General features: G+C 37.8%; 1 long non-coding RNA gene across 2 annotated transcripts in view; it reads left to right on the forward strand.

Annotated features, from left to right (window-relative positions):
* The window catches only part of LOC126762634 (uncharacterized), a 169,676-nt gene that overhangs the window by 36,534 nt on the left and 113,862 nt on the right, over positions 1–19,280 (forward strand). For both annotated transcript variants that reach the window (XR_007667492.1, XR_007667493.1), the window contains exon 2: positions 18,028–18,059. This is a non-coding gene — a long non-coding RNA (uncharacterized LOC126762634). The remainder of the gene's footprint in view (positions 1–18,027; positions 18,060–19,280) is intronic.

Here is a 19,280-nt window from a genome sequence, read left to right on the forward strand (position 1 = left end):
GAAGATGGAGTTGATAGAGAGCGCCCTCTCGCGCTTGAGCAGTAGTCAACCCAAGTTTGTAAAATGATGGAGTTGATGGAGATACGTGTTTCTTTAAGAATCATGATTCTCTGATAATAAACCCTCAAAGAAAAACTGCAAGGATTTATCGTATCAGCAAACATATCATTAGAGAAAAAACTGTTTCCAAAGTGGTCCAGAGAAAGGCGAAGTAGATACTATGCGAGTAATACTTCCGTCGAACCGGATGATTTTGTTGGCATCAACATTTATAGTTGTAGCCATTACAACAAATCGTTGATAAGTTCAAATCGCTTCGTCGATACATGATTCAGCACAGTGTTTGTAATTTCTAAGTGGAATCCCCGGTGTGTTCGCCGAAGAAATCCGCATCGAAACCTAACCGAATCTAATCTAAGAATCTGAGTAGAAAAAAAGGCATCAAACCTTACAAAATTCTGTCTGAAGAAATCGTCTTTCAATCAAATTTTACAGATGATTGAAAGGTGGTTTTCAACTACTACTACCGCTAAGTGGAAACTAAGAAACAAAATGTTAATTTTTATGACTAATAATATAGAAATTATTAATAAAGGGTGATCTATATAGAGGTTCCCTACTTTTTTTAAAGAAAAAACATAGAAACTTCAATGGGAAATGTTTATTATCCTTCGAAAGAACTTTTTGTGGCATTTATTCTTTTGAATATTATCTCTTTCAAATGTTGGCGGCGGCTACGTCTCAGATGGTCCATCCGTTGAGTCCAATTTTCGATGACGCGTTCGAGCTGTTGGACCGGTAACTGGCGAATGACACGCGTGATGTTTTTCTGCAAACCCTGAATCGAAGTGGGATTGTCCGCATAGACTTTAGTCTTTACATATCCCCACATGAAAAAATCTAACGGTGTGACATCACCTGATCTTGGTGGCCAATCGACCGACCCAAAACGTCAAATTATCTGTTCACTGTAGTGTTATCTCAATAAATCCATTGGTTGATGCGATATGTGGGAAGTAGCACCGTCTTGTTGAAACCAAATGTCGCCGATATCACGAGCTTCAATTTCAGGCATCAAATAGTCGGTTATCATGGCGCGATAACGGTCGCCATTGACGGTTACGTTCTCACCGGCATCATTTTTAAAGAAATATGGACCGGTGATTCCCCCGGCTCACAAACCACACCAAACCGTAATTTTTTCTGGATGAAATGACAGTTCTTGTATCTCTTCAGGTTGCTCTTTGTTCACAATGCGTAAAGTTTGCTTCTTTACAGACCCATAGAGCCAGAAATGGGCCTCATCGTTGAAGAAAATTTGGCTCAAAAACGTCGGATCTTCTTGGAACTTTTCAAGAACCCATGGAGCGAGACTTTGTCGCTTGTGAAGGTTGAGCGGTTTCAAATCTAAAAAAAAAAACACAAAATATATTCATCATATTATAGAACAGGGTTTATCTAAATTTTACTGGTTCATTATACATATGTATATATTTTGCAGAAATCTGCTTACATACCCACACAAACACATCTATGTACATATGTGTGGGTATGTCGAAACATTTGCTTCTTCCTTGCTGTCTCTTTAAAAGCATGAAATTGCCATCCATCAAATACGTTGCTTGCGAAATGGAATTAACTGTGTGTAGAAGGAAAGAAAATGAGAGAAAGCAAACAAAATATTTTCACAAACTCGTGACGCACATGTTGATATATACCTACATATAGCATGTATATAACGTGAATTTAAGCATGTGGCAGAAGCTAACACAATGCCATGTCACAACAATAATGTGATGAACAACAACAACAACAAAAACATAAAAAACAAAAGTGACAAGACAACAAATTCCATATATTCGCTTCCGCATTCCTAATTAATAACTCATGCCGCACAACAATGCCACAAGGCGCGTGCAACCAAGTGACGTGCACATGGCAATCTTTGCCTCTGCAAGCGTGTATGACTTAATGTGCTTGTGTGTGTGTGGCACGAAACTAGCGAAATAACGTAAACAAACTAGTCAACTAGCTGAGGTGCGAGTGAGGGGGAGGAGGCGGTGAAGATGGTAGTCGGCGTTGTGTAGCCAGCGTTGCATGATGTGTTGCAAGCTGCAAATATTTCACAGGTTTGCGTCATAAATTACAGCAGATGAGTTATTTCGAGCTGAGCCACAAATATATCTCGTAAACATTTTGCTCATACATATGTATGTACCGTTATATGTAATATTTCTGTCTAATTTGGGTTTAAGTTTATCTGAGAATGAATGAAGATTTTTAATATTTTTCACAATTGTACTTGCGTTTCACCTCCTCAAGTCCATTGATGCTATAAAATATCGATAAGGTGGCAACCTTCATCATCTTCGGCATGCTATCTGATACCTAAGATCTTATTGAATCTGCTAAACTGACAAATCTTATAGAGGGCCTAATAACAGGTGACCCTAGTGCTTGTTCAAGAACTGAAGCCGCGCGACCTTCCCAAGCGAGATCGCTTCGCTCTATGGTCTCGATGAAGCCCATTTCTGGCTTAGTGGGTATATAAACAAGCAAAATTGCCCCTTTTGGGGGGACGAAGAGCCACTTGAAGAGATTCAAGAGTTGTCATTTCATCCAGAAAAAACAAGGTTTGGCGTGGTTTGAGGGCCCGTGGAATCATCGGTCCATATTTCTTCAAAAATGATGCCGGTGAGAACGTAACCGTCAATGGCGGCAGTTATTGTGTCATGGTAACCGACTATTTGATGGCTGAAATTGAAGCTCATGATCTCGGCGTAATTTAGTTTCAACAAAACGGCGCCACTTCCCCGCATATCGCATCAATCAATGGATTTATTGAGATAACACTTCAGTGAGCAGATAATTTCATGTTTAGGGTCGGTCTATTGACCACTAAGATTGTGTGATATCACACTATTCGACTTTTTCCTGTGGGGATATGTAAAGTATAAGGTCTGTGCGGAAAATACCGCTTTAATTCATGCCTTGGAGCAAAGCATCAAGCGTGTCATTCGCCAGTTATCAGTCGAAATGCTCGAACGAGTCATCGAAAATTGGACTCAACGGATGGACCATCTGAGACGTAGCCGCGGCCAACATTTGAAAGAGATAATCTTCAAAAAATAAATACCAAAGAATGGCCTTTCGAATGATAGTAAACATTCGCCATTAAATTTGAAGTTTCTGTGGTTTTTCGTTAAAAAAAAGCAGGGAACCTCGGAATGGATCGTCCGATTCGAGAAATTATAGATTAAAGTGTCTGCTGAAACTATATTGTACGGATATATAAACGATGTATTAAAGCTCCTCAACCATATTTTTAATGCGAAGGATTGGCCGGACTCAGGAAATCGACTAATTCCACAATAAGCACGTGTCCTGAGATATTTTAAATAGGCGCCAGATTTATTTTTGAAAATTTCATTCCCTGAAGCTCAAAGCGTTGAAAGGTTAATGGCTGTCGTCAATCATTGATGGTCACATTATTGTTGGTCTAAATTTAACAATTTGAAGGCGTCAAATACCTGTAGATTCTTGAAAGTCATACATACATACATATGTATGTAGACGAAGGCAACAGTTGTATAACGAAAGAATGAAAGCAAAAGTTGAGTCAGCGCTTTCGACAGCAACAACAACAATGACAACAACCACTGCGTGGGTTTATTCGCTGCCATAGATTAGAGAGAAATGTCGTAAGACAAATCCGGAAGACACAAGCATCTAACACACACGCATTCTCGCTTGTCGATAGGAAAATTCATTTGTCTCTTTTAATTTCTTGGCTTTCTGGCTTTCTTTAATTTGTATAAATAAATGAATGAACTATCGTTTATGACACCACAAATCAACAAAAGTCACGGACAAAAACAAAAATGATGTCAAATTGTTGGCGTTCGAACGAAAACAACTTTCCTTCGGCCAAGCGTTTCACACATTATGACGTGTGTGTATGTTTATTTGTGGGTGTGGGTGAGTGCGTCTGTGTGCACTTTGCTAATTGTTTTTCTTTCAACACCTAACCCAGCAGGTAAATATCATACTTGCAGGAATTTTGAAAAATAAATATTTTTTATTTCGAAAATTTTCATAATTATTTTTACTTTTCAAAAATGACCAAGTAAGAGTAAATACCTATTTGTTATGGCGAGCGCTATAAATACTTGGTTTATGGAACAAAACAAAGATTATAATTTTTTTTTTGTAAAATGTAGTATTTGATCTTTGTTTCTTGAGAGAGAGAGGACTTAACTTCTCAATTTCTACTCAGTTCAAAGTAGCACCTGTTGGCAAGAGTTATTCTGCGTTGGATTTCGAGGCTGACTATCATATATCTCTATACTCTATTCTAGGATTTTATCTAAGTTAAGTCCTGGTTTTGTTAATAATTGTATTGCCTAAAAATCTCGTAGATACGGTAAGATACCTTCCTGATTCATCTGCAACCGTGGGTAGGTCGTCTGAGCCAAGTTTAGGTTAGATTTAGTTCGGTTAGGTTAGGTTAAATGGTTGATCATAACAGAGATCTTACTTGAACAGCTTTTAGTGCTAGTCCATAGTGTTGGTTTGGGCCAAGAACACAAAACTTCGCCAGTTGCCTCTATACTTTGCGTGGTCCCGTCAGTTGTACAATCCAAGTACAGGCAGGTCCGTATGTAGTTGGTACTTCCATTGAATGTGTGTGAGCTCTTGCTTCTGTTGTCCATGCAAAGTTGAAGGACCACTAGAAACACCTTCTATGCGTACTCTACGTCGCCGTAGAGCTCATATAGTTCGTGATTCCATCTAACTTCGTTACGACTCCAAAGACTTTATGGAGAACAGTTGTCCTGAATGCCATGAGTGCTTCCTTAACTTAACATACAGACCGTAGAGAGAGAAGCACCCTGTCTAAAAGCTAGTCTGGTATTGAACGTCTTGGAGAGATTCTTCCTGATTTTGATTGTGCTCTATGTAGTTCTGATTAACCGTAGGCAGGTCTAGTCAGTACTATCGAAAAGGATTTTGAAGTGTTCGAGGTTATTCCCTAGTATTTGACGTTTTGTAAAAATCTGGCCCATGATTATGATATTTGCCAGGTCTAAATCTACTCTGACAAGACCCAATTAGTTTATTTAAATTGAACAAAAGATCCATCAACTACTGCTACTGTTGATATCTCCAAAAGCTCAAAAATTTAGAAAAGTCTTGAACCCATTTTCTTTTTGTTGATATCTTCTTTTTAATCAAGACGATGGAAATGTCGAATTTACGCTCATTTGGACGGATCTTAGTTGGGTGGATGATCACTGACTCACTTATCAATTGTGTAAAAAAGACTATTCAAACAACAAAAAATCTGGTTAAATGTTTAGGAGGATTACAAGTATAAGGAGACTCTGATTCAAAAATTTGTGTCTCAATAGTCTCATAGAGCTCTTATTTACCAATAGCACTGACTTATCCAACCGATCTCGTATTTAAAGTTCAGATAATTTGTGTTTGGCAATTTTGGTTTATGATTATGACTTTCGGTGAGCCAACCAACCAACCAACCAATTGTCGGTATCTATTATATTCAACTAGATACAAGTATTAGTACGAGTTTTTTCATAAAACAAAAACATATCTATGAAAAAACAAATAGTATGTACTTGAACATTTTATTATTTTCCGGTGCGGTGAGCGCTGATTGATTTGTCCATTGCGTAATTGCTGACCCAGTTTTAGAAAATTATATGGCATCACAAACGTACATATGCTTATTTTTAGCGACAATTATTTCACAGTGCGCCATCATGCCATTTTCTCCCTTTGTTGCGGGTAAATGTGGAAAGAGAGAGCTCTCAGTTCTTCCGGCCGCATTCGTGAGTATTTGAAAACAGCTTTCGTTTGAGTTGCCTAATGGTTTTTATTTCATGGATGTCATAAAATTTTGTTGAAGAATACTAGAAGATATTCCGCTTTGGAGTTTCCAAACCACTCTTAACATCTATTCGGATGGTTCGAAAATGGATAATGGAGTTGGTGCGGGAATATACTGACAAGAATATGGCAGAAGGTACCCTTTCAAGTTGCCGGTCCACTGCTGTATATTTCAAGCTGAGGCCTTTGCTATAGCGATAGCCGCGGAGCTGGCCTTTAATGCACCTTCAGGCAATTCTGCAGTCAACATCTACGTAGCCAGCCAACATCAAGCAGCAATCAAGGCAAGAACCTTGTTTTGCATATCGGCCAGAAGTGTCTTGGGAAGCAGGACAGCAGTGGAAAGTGTTGCCAGAAACAAGCAAATTCATTTCTACTTGGTGCTAGGCCACAAAGGCATCGAGGGCAATGAAATAGTGGACGAGATTGCCAAGGACGTGTACGGCTAACGCCCGAAAACGTGATCAAAATTGGGAAAGCCATGCATTGTTCTTTACGACGATCTGGGGAAAAGCATGGTAAAGAAAATCAAAAGCCGGTGAAACCACCTATCTGCGTGCAAAACTGCAAAAGTTATGTGCAGAACGGTAGATTTAAATTACACAAAATCCTATAGGATCGGATACTAATTGGTCACAGTCTTATGGCGACACACACCCGCAGAATGGGGATGACAGAACGAGAAGACTGTAGGAAATGCCTAGAGTAGGGTATCAGGGAAATAAAAGAGCATCTCTTGTGCAATTGCCTCGCATTGGCTAGATTGCGCTATAAGCATATGGGGTCCCCGCGGTATGATTCAATGAAGGAGGTATGGAGGTAAGGGTAGTGATGTCACAGAGTCTGTTAAAATTCGCGTCAAGCTCAGGCCTCCTTAAGGATGACTACTCCAGGTCCATGACCTAGTAACTGAACTCAAACTGGTATCGCAAAGGACCAAAACTGGTCTATGTGTGGCCCATTGCTCTACCAGATTAATCTAACTTAACCTAAAAGTTGAGATATTTATCTCGCAAACCTTCCAAACGTCAAAATTTGCTTGCAAAATATTAACTGTTCGTTGCTATCTCTATCGTACCTGTTGAAATGTTTCCTAGATTGTTTTAAAACTGATAGTCAATACTCCGACCTCTATTTCGAAACTAATTTATTTCTTGTACCAGTTTTTCCTTCCAAAACTATCGCTATCCTTCGAACGTCTCACCAACATCAAATTTGTATTTCAAAACCCGTCTTGTCTGGACATAATTTTACCTCTCCTTCCTACAACATCCAAGGAATCTTAGACCTCTGACATCTTAAAGAGCTCCGGTACAATTGATTAGCCTAACCTGGGCTCCTCTGGATGTTTGTATTCGCTTTTAAGATGACTTTTTTTTACAATAAAAGATAAACTTTTTTCTTTGGAAATGTTAAGTGAAGTCTCAAATCTATCTATCTAAATCTAATGAGGAAATTTCATTACTACCTTTCTCCTAAGAAAAAATTAATATCGAAAAGGCTCCCAGATGTGCGAAGAATCGATCCAAACGGTAACAGAAACCCTTTTCTGCGACCGTTTGGTTACAAGTCCATAATCAGTTTTTAGGTTAGATGTGCGACAATTAGTCTGTTTAGCAGCTGAAGAATTGCAATGGAAAGAACCACCAACTGCATTTTTCTGGTTGTAGACTCCAACTCCACAACTTACACTAGGTATAAAAACTATGATATCCCAACAGAAATTAAGGAAATTAGAAGTTTGTATATCACAACTGGGAAAAGAAGCCGTGGGAGGAGACCCAAAAGTATAACATTGAAGCATTAATTATCAGAAAACTTCGTGCTTCAGGGCTCCCGTTCTGCCAAAGGAAAATATACGACTTCAAAAAGTGAATTAGGTGAGATTAATCTCTGACATTTAGCGGCTCGAATAGCTTCCTAAACAAAATTCAAAATAATCGCTTAAGTTCGCTGGGAGCTTTGCGTCTTTTGCGTTTTGAATTTGGAAAGAAAGCATAAAATATGTAAATCTCCAACTGTGCGTTCCCTCCAATGGTTTTAGTTTCTGAGAAAATTTCTCCAGCTGCTCGTACATATTCATCAAGTTGTCAGCAATTAATTGTAAGTGAAAGCTACGACGGGGTGGCTGGTGGCCTAGAGGGTGACGGCACACCGCAGCGTGGTGCTATCCACCTATCTATGGACGTATGTTAGATGCTATGGACACATAAGACATATACTTAAGTTGCATTAGCACGCATTTGTCAAGCTGTGGGGGATTTCGGTAGACGCGTCATTTCTTTGCGCCGACACTTTGATATTCTAATAATGCGTATGGGTGGGTGTGGGTGCGGAAATGAGGCGGTGGCGATGGCGTTAAGCGGCAACAACAAAATAAGGTCACGCAACACTAAGGTGCTTAATATGATTTATTTCTGGTCACATGGCGCGAATAATATATGTAACGGCATATACTTATTTATAGTTTTGGCGTAAGCGAGTCAGGAGTAGTGAGAGCGGAGTAGAAAGCAATGGAGTGATTGGTGTGCAACTTCATCAACGAAGAAAATCACGTACCGCTTGCTTTCTACCAACTTCAAGGTTTCTACTTGCTACTGTGTGGTGCAGTTACTTGCGAAAACTACCGAATGCGACCCTGTGCTGTATGAAGGAAGAGAAATGAGAGAAGAGGGTGAGAGGGAGGTAAGAATCCCTACCGTAATGTCGAACTCAAAATTTAATTTACTTGATGAAATTAATCAGAAACGGACACTTGATACCTTCAGTTATTGTATCTTAGTAGGGGAGAGGATGAAAAATAAGGTAGAAAATAAAGGAGCCTTCGAGTATGAAGGTGTATTTTGTGCTGCCTGGAAGATGAAAGTCTCACACGAAGAACTGATGAATTACGTATGCTTTCAGTCCTCGGTAGATAAATGCTTGCTGGGGATTACTGACTCGTTTAAAAATATCTCTACGACTCGTTGAAAACTATATCTAAAGAGGTCTAGAAAATAATTTTTGACAACCTGGCAATCACCATTCCAGTGAAGAACCAGGCAACATGTCTTCTAGGATATTTGAATAGAAATCGTAGTCTCTATATATGCAATATCTCAGGCCGGATATGTGATTCAGAAAAGCTGATAGCCTGTTGGAAGACGAAAGCTGTTTTACCCTTCCCAAGTATTTAGGACGAAAACACTCCAGCTCACAAAGTATTTGACGCAGTACCCGCCGGGGGAAGCAGACGAAGAGCTCCGCTCCGTTGAAAGGACCAGGTGGAGAAGGACCTGGCTTCGCTTGGAATCTCCAATTAGCGCCACGCAGCGAAAAGAAGAAACGACTGCCGCGTTGTTGTTAACTCGGCTATAATCGCGTAAGCGGTGTTCTACGCCAGTAAAGAAGAAGAAATATTTATGATTGTGTCAAAGTGTCCTCGACTTTCATTACAATGGATGATATGAAAGTCCTGCTAGATAAAAGTCTTAGACCAGAGTCCAATAACCAAGCAACATAAGCATCAAAGATCCTGCAATAGCTGTCTGTCTTCGATAGATAAATGCTTGTTGGAAATCCCAGACTTGTTGAGAATGACATACTTATGTCTTGAAAGTCAAGCGACCAATTAATATTCCAGTCGGGGATTAGCCTGCATGTCATTTTAAAAATCTATCCTGCTTGGACCAAAATCGAACCTCTGTGAGTGCAATATATTTTAGATCGGTCATGTGAACATTAGTGTTGGTAGCTTGGTAGAACAGGGAAACTGTTCTTTCTCGACTGATTTTTTTTAAGTCTTTGGAGACGAACCGTACGGAATACCTTGTATGGGTAGGATCAGTGGCGTCCGATCGATGACTTGTTGACGTGTAGTAGCCACAAATTTGTTCTTCAATTAAAAATCTATTAACCCATTTTTCTAATGTCCAATAAAATATTCCCTCTCCAAAGAGGAACAATGAGTCACGCAGCTATGCCTTATGAAAATCTTTCTAATAGGGCTGCTTGATATATCCGTGAAGTTTTGAGTTTCCCAATCTACAAAAAACACCCGCAGAATAATTTCGACTACCAAACTTCAAAATTTGGCACAATTTCGGGGCAGCATAAGTAAGCATAGAAAAAAGTGATCTTCAACACTCGGTTAGGTGTGTAAGTAAGCCAAAATCCCGAAGTTGATAATTTTTAGTTTCAAAACTATTATCTCACTTCGAGGTCTCGAAAAAGATACCATTTTTCAATGACGAAAATGTATTAATTTACCGTTGACTTATCAAACAACCCGCGTTTAAATTGCATTCCAATATTATTTTCCGAAAAATCTGCTAACAAACGGTAGTAAAATATTTAATAGCACGACTGATTTTTATAGCGAACGCATATCTAAATGCTTTCAAAAGACACCAACCAATAGCGTGATTTTGAAAAGAAAGAGGAAAATAAATAAAAGCACATTTTTACCAACACTACTTTGTCACATCTATTTTTGTTGTTCTTAAACTTTATGTATTTGTTTATCCGCTATTGCAGCTGGCCCTTGATCGTCGATGCCAGACGATACGTCACGCTTCTGCCAAAGATTGATGAGCGACATGTGTGACGGTGTATTTAGCCATCGGAATATCGGACGAGACACTTACAAATTTAGCTGAAACAGATTTCTTGTTCTAAATTTAAAAGTACTAATCTCATTGAGGCCGAACCGGTAGGAATTTTTTGGGTACAAAAGCGCTTTTGTCTAACATTAGCGAAGGTTAGGATTCCGAGACTATTTAACAGTAGCACCTTGTGTAGATATTAGATATTATTATAGGGATCTGTGGTGCTTAGGATCTGAGTCATCTCCTTTTAAAGCAGGGAAGGAGTAATATGGGACCGGATATGTGATTATGAAAAATCGGTAACTTGTTGGAAGGCGGAAATTTTTTTCCATTCCAATTAATTTTTATTGGGCCAAAGTGTCATCCAGTTATTTTATAATGATGAGATATAAGAGTTCAACTAGATAAAAGCCTTGAAGTACATAAGCTTCTATAGACTTATAATAGATATCAGTCTTCGATAGATAAATGCTTTTTGGGAATCTTTAATAGAGGATTAAGAGTACTTGGATATGACACTAAGATTCCAGTTTAAGGTTTCTAGAACTCTATAGATCACTACATGTGGAATTGCGGGTGGGAAACTCCTCTCTTTTCTCTTATAGTAGTGATTTGAGGTCAAAGTTTATAACTTCTTTTTGAAAGTATCGATGGCTTGCCTGAGATCGCCCGCTTAATCTGGTTTTCAGTATCCAAGGTCTTTTTGTACTGCATTTATTTCCTTTATTGGATATGACACTAAGATTCCCGTTTAAAGCTCCCTAAATCACTTCAAGTGGAATCCGGGATAGGAAACCTCTCTTTGCTCTTATAGTTGAGGTAAGAGGTCACAGTTTATAACTTCTTTATAAAACTTTTGCAGTAAATGTATCGATAACTAGACTGAGTTCGTCCGTTTAGAACGCTTAACCGGGTTTTCATTTTATGAATGAGTATCTAAGCTCTTTTTGTACTGCATTTATTTTCTTTCTGAAGATACTGTCGCCTACAAGATTCCAGTGTTATTTATAAAAAACAGGAAAGTTTTTTCACATTCCTTATTAAAAATAGGAGCCACATTATTGCAATCTCAAACAATTTATTATAAATGAAGAAAATCTAGAATTTGTCTCCAGATAGCCAGTTCTTACTCGAAGCTTTATTTAGTTATTCCAAAATTCCAAATTTATGTCAAACAAGATCTATTGGATTATATTGAAATCAGTAGGTTACTAATGAGACAACCTGGGATCCAAACTTCAAAACGTATACTATCAGCTCTTTTCAGCAAACTGGGGGCCGGTTCATTTAGCTTTTAAATAGTTTATGTTAGTTCGCGTTTCTTGCGAATATCTTGCAGTAAATCTACACCATACTACAATAACAACATTTTAAAGGTTATTACTCGCTAAACAAGACTTGGAAGTCATTCAGCCATAGATGACTAGTCTTTGAGTAGACTTTGAGTAGTCTTGTTTTTAAAAAAATTTAAGCTTTAGCGTGATTTGTGGACCATTTACATTCAGAAAACTTAGCTGAAATGACTCTCAAAAACAAAAAAAAAGAGGGAAGACAGTTATTATGAATACCTCGATCAGCTTCATTAGTCTGACCTGATATATATAAGGAATATTGTATTTTTTATAAGTTAAAATTACCCAAATGTTTTACCAGAAAATAACTTAACTACTTAAATTCCAACTTTAATTTATCAAGACCAAAATAATTGAAGCAATATGCTGCCTACAATTAGGAGTTATGTAAAGTTTAGCGAAGTCGCACACCGCAAATTTCAACTTGAACATTTAGATAAATGCCTAGATTAGGCGAAAAGGGCTATCCAGTGACAGGGGCTGATAAGGAAGTAAATAATTTATAAGTTTAGCGCAGTCGCACACCGTAAGTTGCAATAAGGATATACCTAAAAATCCTAAATATGGCTCTTAAATACCCCTTTAAATCGACAAAGCGCAAATTTGCTGTCGCGGCTAACTGCCGAGATGTTTCAACATCGAACTTGTTAACGCTGGGCAATGGTGGAAAAAATTCCTAGATGTTTTCACTTCGACTACCTCCATACAACTTTAGTAATTTGCGTTGGACAATTGCTTTAGCCATACCGCATGAAAACCTATTGGACAATGTTGACTAGGAACTCTTACGATTCAGGGATCTCCAGCGTACAACTGTAGGACAGAAGGATTTCGCAGTCGCACAAACGCTAATTGTTGTTCAACGCTTGCTAAGCTCAAGAGAGATCGAAAGGTTCAGTATTACTCTCAACTCAACAGGATAAGGGAGATCAAGCTCATTACCAATTCCCAATCTGATGTAATTGGAAAAAGGTGGAAGGACCGCTTTTTCAAGCTCATTAGATTTTCAGTCTGCAGCGATTTTGCTTTAACAAAACTATGGCCAATAAAGGACTAGCCCATTGCTTTTGATAGCGAGGTCACGCACTCGATGATCTGAAGAAAACTTTACTTTCATTAAAAAAAAAAAAAAAAATTAATTGCAGTAGTTCAATTTTGTTAATTGATCAATGTTTTATTAAGTTTTGAATAATGTCTGACCCCCATAAGTAGTAGAGTAGTAATAAGAGTACCAAGAGTCGCTTAGTTTTTGCAATATCCATCTGAAATTTGACACACGTTCTTTTCCGCCTAAGAAGTTGCTCACTTGTCGAAACAGCTAATATCGGACCACTATAAGTCTATAGCTGTCATAAAAACTGAACGATCAAAATCAAGTCTGAGTCAAGTGAAGAGAAAACTTTTATATTTGAGAAGATATCTGCATGAATTTTGGTATGGATTATTATCCAAGACTGTAATATAATATCTGAAGAAATGGTTCAGATCGGACCACTACACCATATAACTAGCTGACATACAAACTGAACAATCAAAATATAGCCTTTGTATGGAAAACTCTTTTCTTTGACAAGATATCTTCACGAAAAATGGTATGAATTATTATCCAAGACAGTAATATAATCTCTGAATAAATGATTCAAATCGGACCACTATAACATATAGCTGCCATACAAACTGACCTCTAAAAATTAAGTACTTGTATGGAAAACTCTTTTATTTGATGTGGTAACTTCTCAAAATTTGGTAAAGATTAATACCCAAGATAGCGATATAATATCTGAAGAAATTGTTCAGATCGGTATACTATAACATCTAGCAACCATACAAACTGACTGATCAAAATCAAGTTTTTATATAGAAAACTTTTCATACAACAAGATATCTGAAAATGATCAAAATCAAGTAATTTTATATGATAAATACAAACTGACCTTTCAAGTATTTGTTTGGAAAACTCTTTTATTTGACGAGGTATCTTCTCGAAATTTGGCACGTATTATTATACAAAGCAACAATACAATATACGGAAAAAATTGTCATATTAGAAAACTATAGCGTAAAGTCACCATACAAACTGAACGATCAAACTCAGTTTTCTGTTGGGAAATCATCTTTTTTTAGTTTGTGAAGGGTATTATTGCATTGGTGCTACCGAAATTAACAGCTTTTCTTGTTCTATTTAACATAATAATAAAAAAAATTTCCGTTTACATAATTTCAGCCTATTCCAATAAACTTAATTAGTACCTTGCCACCTCAGTGATTTTTTGAAATTTTTAGACTATTTTTAGATTTCAAAAAAAGCGTTTTTCCACAGCTTTTCTATACAATGTATTTTCGGTTAAAATTTGTATTATCAATTATGCTATTATTTTTGTATCTCATAAAAAGACACTTAGCACATTCACATTTAGCGCACGCTGCTCCGCGCTCTGCTGGGTCCATTTGAGATTCATTTGTGCGTAACATTTAGTGCGTATGCGCAACATAAATTTGGATAATCCCCAAACAAGCTATAAATAAGCGAACTTTCAAAGCCGTAAAGTGGCTAAAAGCGTACACAAGAAGCGACTATTAATGTTGAATTCCACAATTTACGACATTTAAATGAGCAATTACGCTAATCGAGTTGTAGCGCAAATAACTGTACGCGGAGGCATACATCAAAAAATAGAAATATATATGTGAAATTAAGTTCTAGTGAATGGCGGTTGCATAAGTCACAAAAAAAAATAAAAAAAAAAAATTAAAATAAATTAAAAAAATATAAAAAAAATTAAAAAAAAATTAAAAAATTGTAAAAATACTTATTTTATTCTTCATGTGTTGCATGTGGCAAGTGCTTTGATAAAAAGCGGAAATTTGCATATATTTAATCATACTTATGCCCTAATCACGACTACAATTTTCCACCTCTGAATAATTTTAGCTAAATTACGCTGCCAACAACACTTTGATTTCCTTGCAATTTAGAAAAAAATTCCAGCAAAAAGATAATTATTTTCAATAATAGCAAAAGGCAACCGCGAGGCTTTCAGTTATATTAAACATTTCCATTAAAAATCTAAAAATAAACTGCTGTGCTATGCAAGTAATTTCCTATAAAAATTTTATTTAATCATTCATAATGGATTTTTTTAGCCGCTCATTACTGCTTTGCTTAATTCTATTGCATTCACTAAGTTGCCACAAACACTAGGAAAAAAAAACTAAAAAAATATATAAAAAATGTTCATAAAGAAATTAAACAGCAACTATACGTGTACTTAGTATTTAGTGAATGGAAAACCGCTCGAACAAAAATTCATTAACAATTCGCCTTCATGCAACACTGCTCAATGAAATGCTGGCCACTTTGTGTACACCGCCGCCAGTGTGAACAGTGTTACCGCACTAAAGGCAATTAATTGTTTGCAGTTGACTTGTTACACTCTATTTATTGATGTAACGGCGATACAGCGGAGCTGAGCTTTAAATAATGAGCTGCTTTTTAAGTAAACCAAATGCTTTTAAAACCATTAGATATGAAAAATAAAAAAAAAAAACAGAGGAGTTAAGTTCGGGTCTAATCGACCACCCAATCCTGTAGCCAACAGCCACTTAAATACACCAAAACAAAGACCAAACTCAACAAGTTTCTCATCTTTCCCGTCGCGCTTTTTGTTGCAGAGGCTTGGACTATGACTTCTGATAAGTAGGCTTTAGGTATGTTCGAGAGAAAGGTTCTGCGGAAGACTTATGGTCCTTTGCAACTTGGCAACGGAGAGTACCGCCAAGATAGAACGATGAGCTGTACGAGATATACGGCGATATTGACATAGTTCAGCGAATCAAGAGACAGAGGCTGCGCTGGCAAGGTCATGTTGTCCGCATGGAAAGGAACACTCAAGGTATGAAATTTTTCGATTCAGTACCCGCCGGTGGAAGCAGAGAAAGAGGAAGACCTCCACTCTGTTGGAGAGATCGGGTGGAGAAGGACTTATCTGCACTTGGTATCTCGAATTGGCTCCAAATAGCGAAAAACTGCTGCACTGTTGTTAAGTCGGCTATAAACACGTAAGCTTTGTCTACGTCAATAAAGTAGAGGAAGAAGAAAAGAAGATGCCAAATCACTTGAACGATTTAAAAGCGACGATTTTGGCTTTGAAGACGAAGTAAATCCTGAGCTTTCTTTCGAAGATTAGGAGGATAAACATTACGCAATGAATATTGCTGATAAATACACAAAAGTACGCAGAATCTTTGGCACTCACTAAAACAGCTACTTATTTCCAACTTAAAAAAACAGCTGGATGTATTCAAAAGCAAAGAGTTGAAGCCAAAACACATTGAGAGACGACTTTGCATGTCGAAGAGTTGTTTGCACGCTACAAAAATAAGTAATTTTTGCATCGGTTTATGACCGGTGATGAAATATGGATACATTACGACATCCCTTAACACAAAAAACATATGTGAAACCCGACCAACTTGCCGAATCAACGGAAAAGCCGAATATCCATAACTCGAACGTAATGCTCTAAACCCGCTTTCGGACTACTATAAGTTCTGGTCAGTGCAGAATGCCCTAATTGGAATCTGCTTCACATCCGAACAGGGTATTGAATGTTGTTTCAGAGTTCCTCGAGCGTTGCTGGTTCATTGGCGTAAACCTTTGATTTAACGCAAGAAAAGCACGCCACAGAGAAAATAATCTAGATGCTTTAAGTCGCATGATCTTGACGATCATTTGACTGGGCTATATCTCGAGATTAACGAGTCACGAACCTTTGCACGCAATGTTTCCATGTTTAGACGTAAAACATGTAGCGGCGCAGCGTCTTGTTTGAGATTGAGATCAGCCTTGACGATTTCATCAAATTGCGAGAAATAAGTCGGTAAACATCGTGTTATAACGCTTGCTATTGATGGTAACGACATTTCCTGCCTTCCTATTCATTTCGAAAGAAATAAGGTCCCATGTTACCACTATGCCACAAAACTTTCAATTTTTGGGGCTGCAATTGGGTTTCCTGAACCGATTTGGATTTGTCTCGCCACAATAGCGAACATTTTTTTGTTGACAGCCTCTAAGCCAGATATGGACCTTATCTGAGCAGATGATTTTGCAATGAAAAGCGTCGTTGCCTTCCATTATTGCCAGCGCCCAACCGGCAAAGCTTGGACGCTTCAAATGGTCTGTCGGCATTAGTTATTCTACCAAAAACAAGCTTATACAGATGCAGCATCACATCTAAAATTCGCTATGTTGTCATCGGGAAGAGACCCAACTGTGTACGATCCTGTACCGACTGATTCTAATTAACCTCAACACTGGCCTGAACGGCAGCGCTATTTCCTTCAGCACGAGCTTTTCTTTAACGCGAAGGTGGCACACTGTCGTGGAGATTGTAATCGTTTTCGAATTTTGGACTTGTGGATGGAATAGAGCGCTTAGAAGTAACAGGGTCGCTATATTTTTCGCGAAGGACTTTTTTCAGTAGTAACCGGAGAACGTGAGTTTGAAGTAATCCTGTACCAAATACTAAATTTGGTTGAAATTGGTGCAATAGGTCCGGAGATTTGTGATTCCACATAAAGTTGGGCAGTGTCACGCCCATTGTCTAATTTTTCACACCGGCTCATATAAAGCACTCTTGTATCACCCTGGAATCAAGTCTCTGGCTTAATTAGGTATCGATTTATCGCACTTTTAATAGTTTTTAACAAAACCGTTATATGGGGAGTGGGTGTGGTTATCATCAGATTTCACCTATTTTCACGTTTGCGCAAGAACTGCCGAAAAGATTTGTCTTTTTGCTTGCATGATTTGTGAGATATGTATATAAATAAAATCTATTAGGGACCACGCCCACTTTTTAAACATTTTCAAGCCACAGGTGCTTCTCGTTTTTGTGACAAATTACATCTTAATTTCGGCTTGGTTATTGAAATTTATAGGTTTTCGCAATTTATAGGCCTTGTGGGCGTGGCCGTTGTCCGAATACGCCCATCTACGAACTCCTAAATTTCGATTTCAGCTTTTTTTTTTCATCCTGATCATGTATATAAACATAACCCTTATTTATCTCGCTTAGGTTTAGGTGATACATACAACCGTTAGGTGAACTAGACTGTTATTTTCGCTACAATATTAAATATTTCTCATAATAATGAAATTTTTTTCTTAATTTCAGAAACTCTACGGAGCCACATCGCGTTAATAATGGTAAGCAAAACATTAATTTTTTCTTATAACAAATTATTAACTATTGGCAATCCTAACCGCCGGCCAAAATTGTTATTGTTTTTGTTACCAACTCATTTGCTTTGTGCAACACTCACGTCTCTCTCACTCCCTCTCATTCTCTCTCTCGCTGAACAATTTTCCAAAGCATCGCTAATAAATTGGCTGCACCGCATTCCAAGCAAGGCTTTTCCACCGCTGCCATGTCCGTTGTTGCAACAACAGCGCGCGCCACAACCACAAACACCGCTGCCACCACAAACACAGCTGCAACGATAATTGCTGCATTGTTGCAATCGCAATGACTTTTCATTTGGTTGGCTTTTGTTTTGATTTTTCTCTTCAAATGCTTTTGATTTGCCATTTGCAAGCATTTGCGTGTGTATGTATGGGTGTGTGTAAAGTGATACTCACCCGTTGCCTTTGTGTTTTGGTGCTTTTTATGATTGCTGCTGATCGCTGATTGTGTTTGCAATGTTTCAGCAATCAAAATTACATATTTGTCATTGACACAAATAACTTTCAAATTGCATAGTTTTCCTCGTCTCTTTTGCTCTGGCGAATGCCGCTGCGAAGTCACATGTTGTTGTTGCTCTTTTGTTTTTCCAAGCACTCGAGTAGGAATTTTATATACGCTTAATTACGAACACATTGGGGTATGTGCACTTAAAGATTTTATGTGTTTATGGACTTTTGGGAGATACTGTATGCTTGAGAGTTGAAATTATGCTGTTGTTTTTGTGAAAGTAAGGAATTTTAAATCCTACTATGGAACTCATTTCGACATACTGTTGTGAACTGGAATGATTTTCTAAAGCTAAAAGAATTAAACAGAGATAAATACATCTACATAGTTCGTATGGGTCTTGATCATTGAGGTTCGTAAGAAGGAGCCGAGGGAGCTCAGGAATCCGATCTTGAACAAAAGCTCCGTAATAGTGTGAGATGATTTGGTTTTAAAGAAATATTAGGTGTTTGTTAGGGACATAAAGATTATTTGCATCTGAAATATACAAGCTTAGATCACTTTTTGTTAATGCCGTAACTAAACCTAGGCTCTTGAGAAGTGCCAAGAAGATCCGACGTTTTCGAGCCAAACTTTGTTCAGCGATTAGGCCCGTTTCTGGCCAAATTGTTTGGAAACAAACAAAAATGCCGCATTTGAAGAGATTCAAGAGCTGTCATTTCATCCAGAAAAACCAA

Source organism: Bactrocera neohumeralis, chromosome 6 (genome assembly GCF_024586455.1).
Source record: "Bactrocera neohumeralis isolate Rockhampton chromosome 6, APGP_CSIRO_Bneo_wtdbg2-racon-allhic-juicebox.fasta_v2, whole genome shotgun sequence".
Taxonomy (NCBI): domain Eukaryota; kingdom Metazoa; phylum Arthropoda; class Insecta; order Diptera; family Tephritidae; genus Bactrocera; species Bactrocera neohumeralis.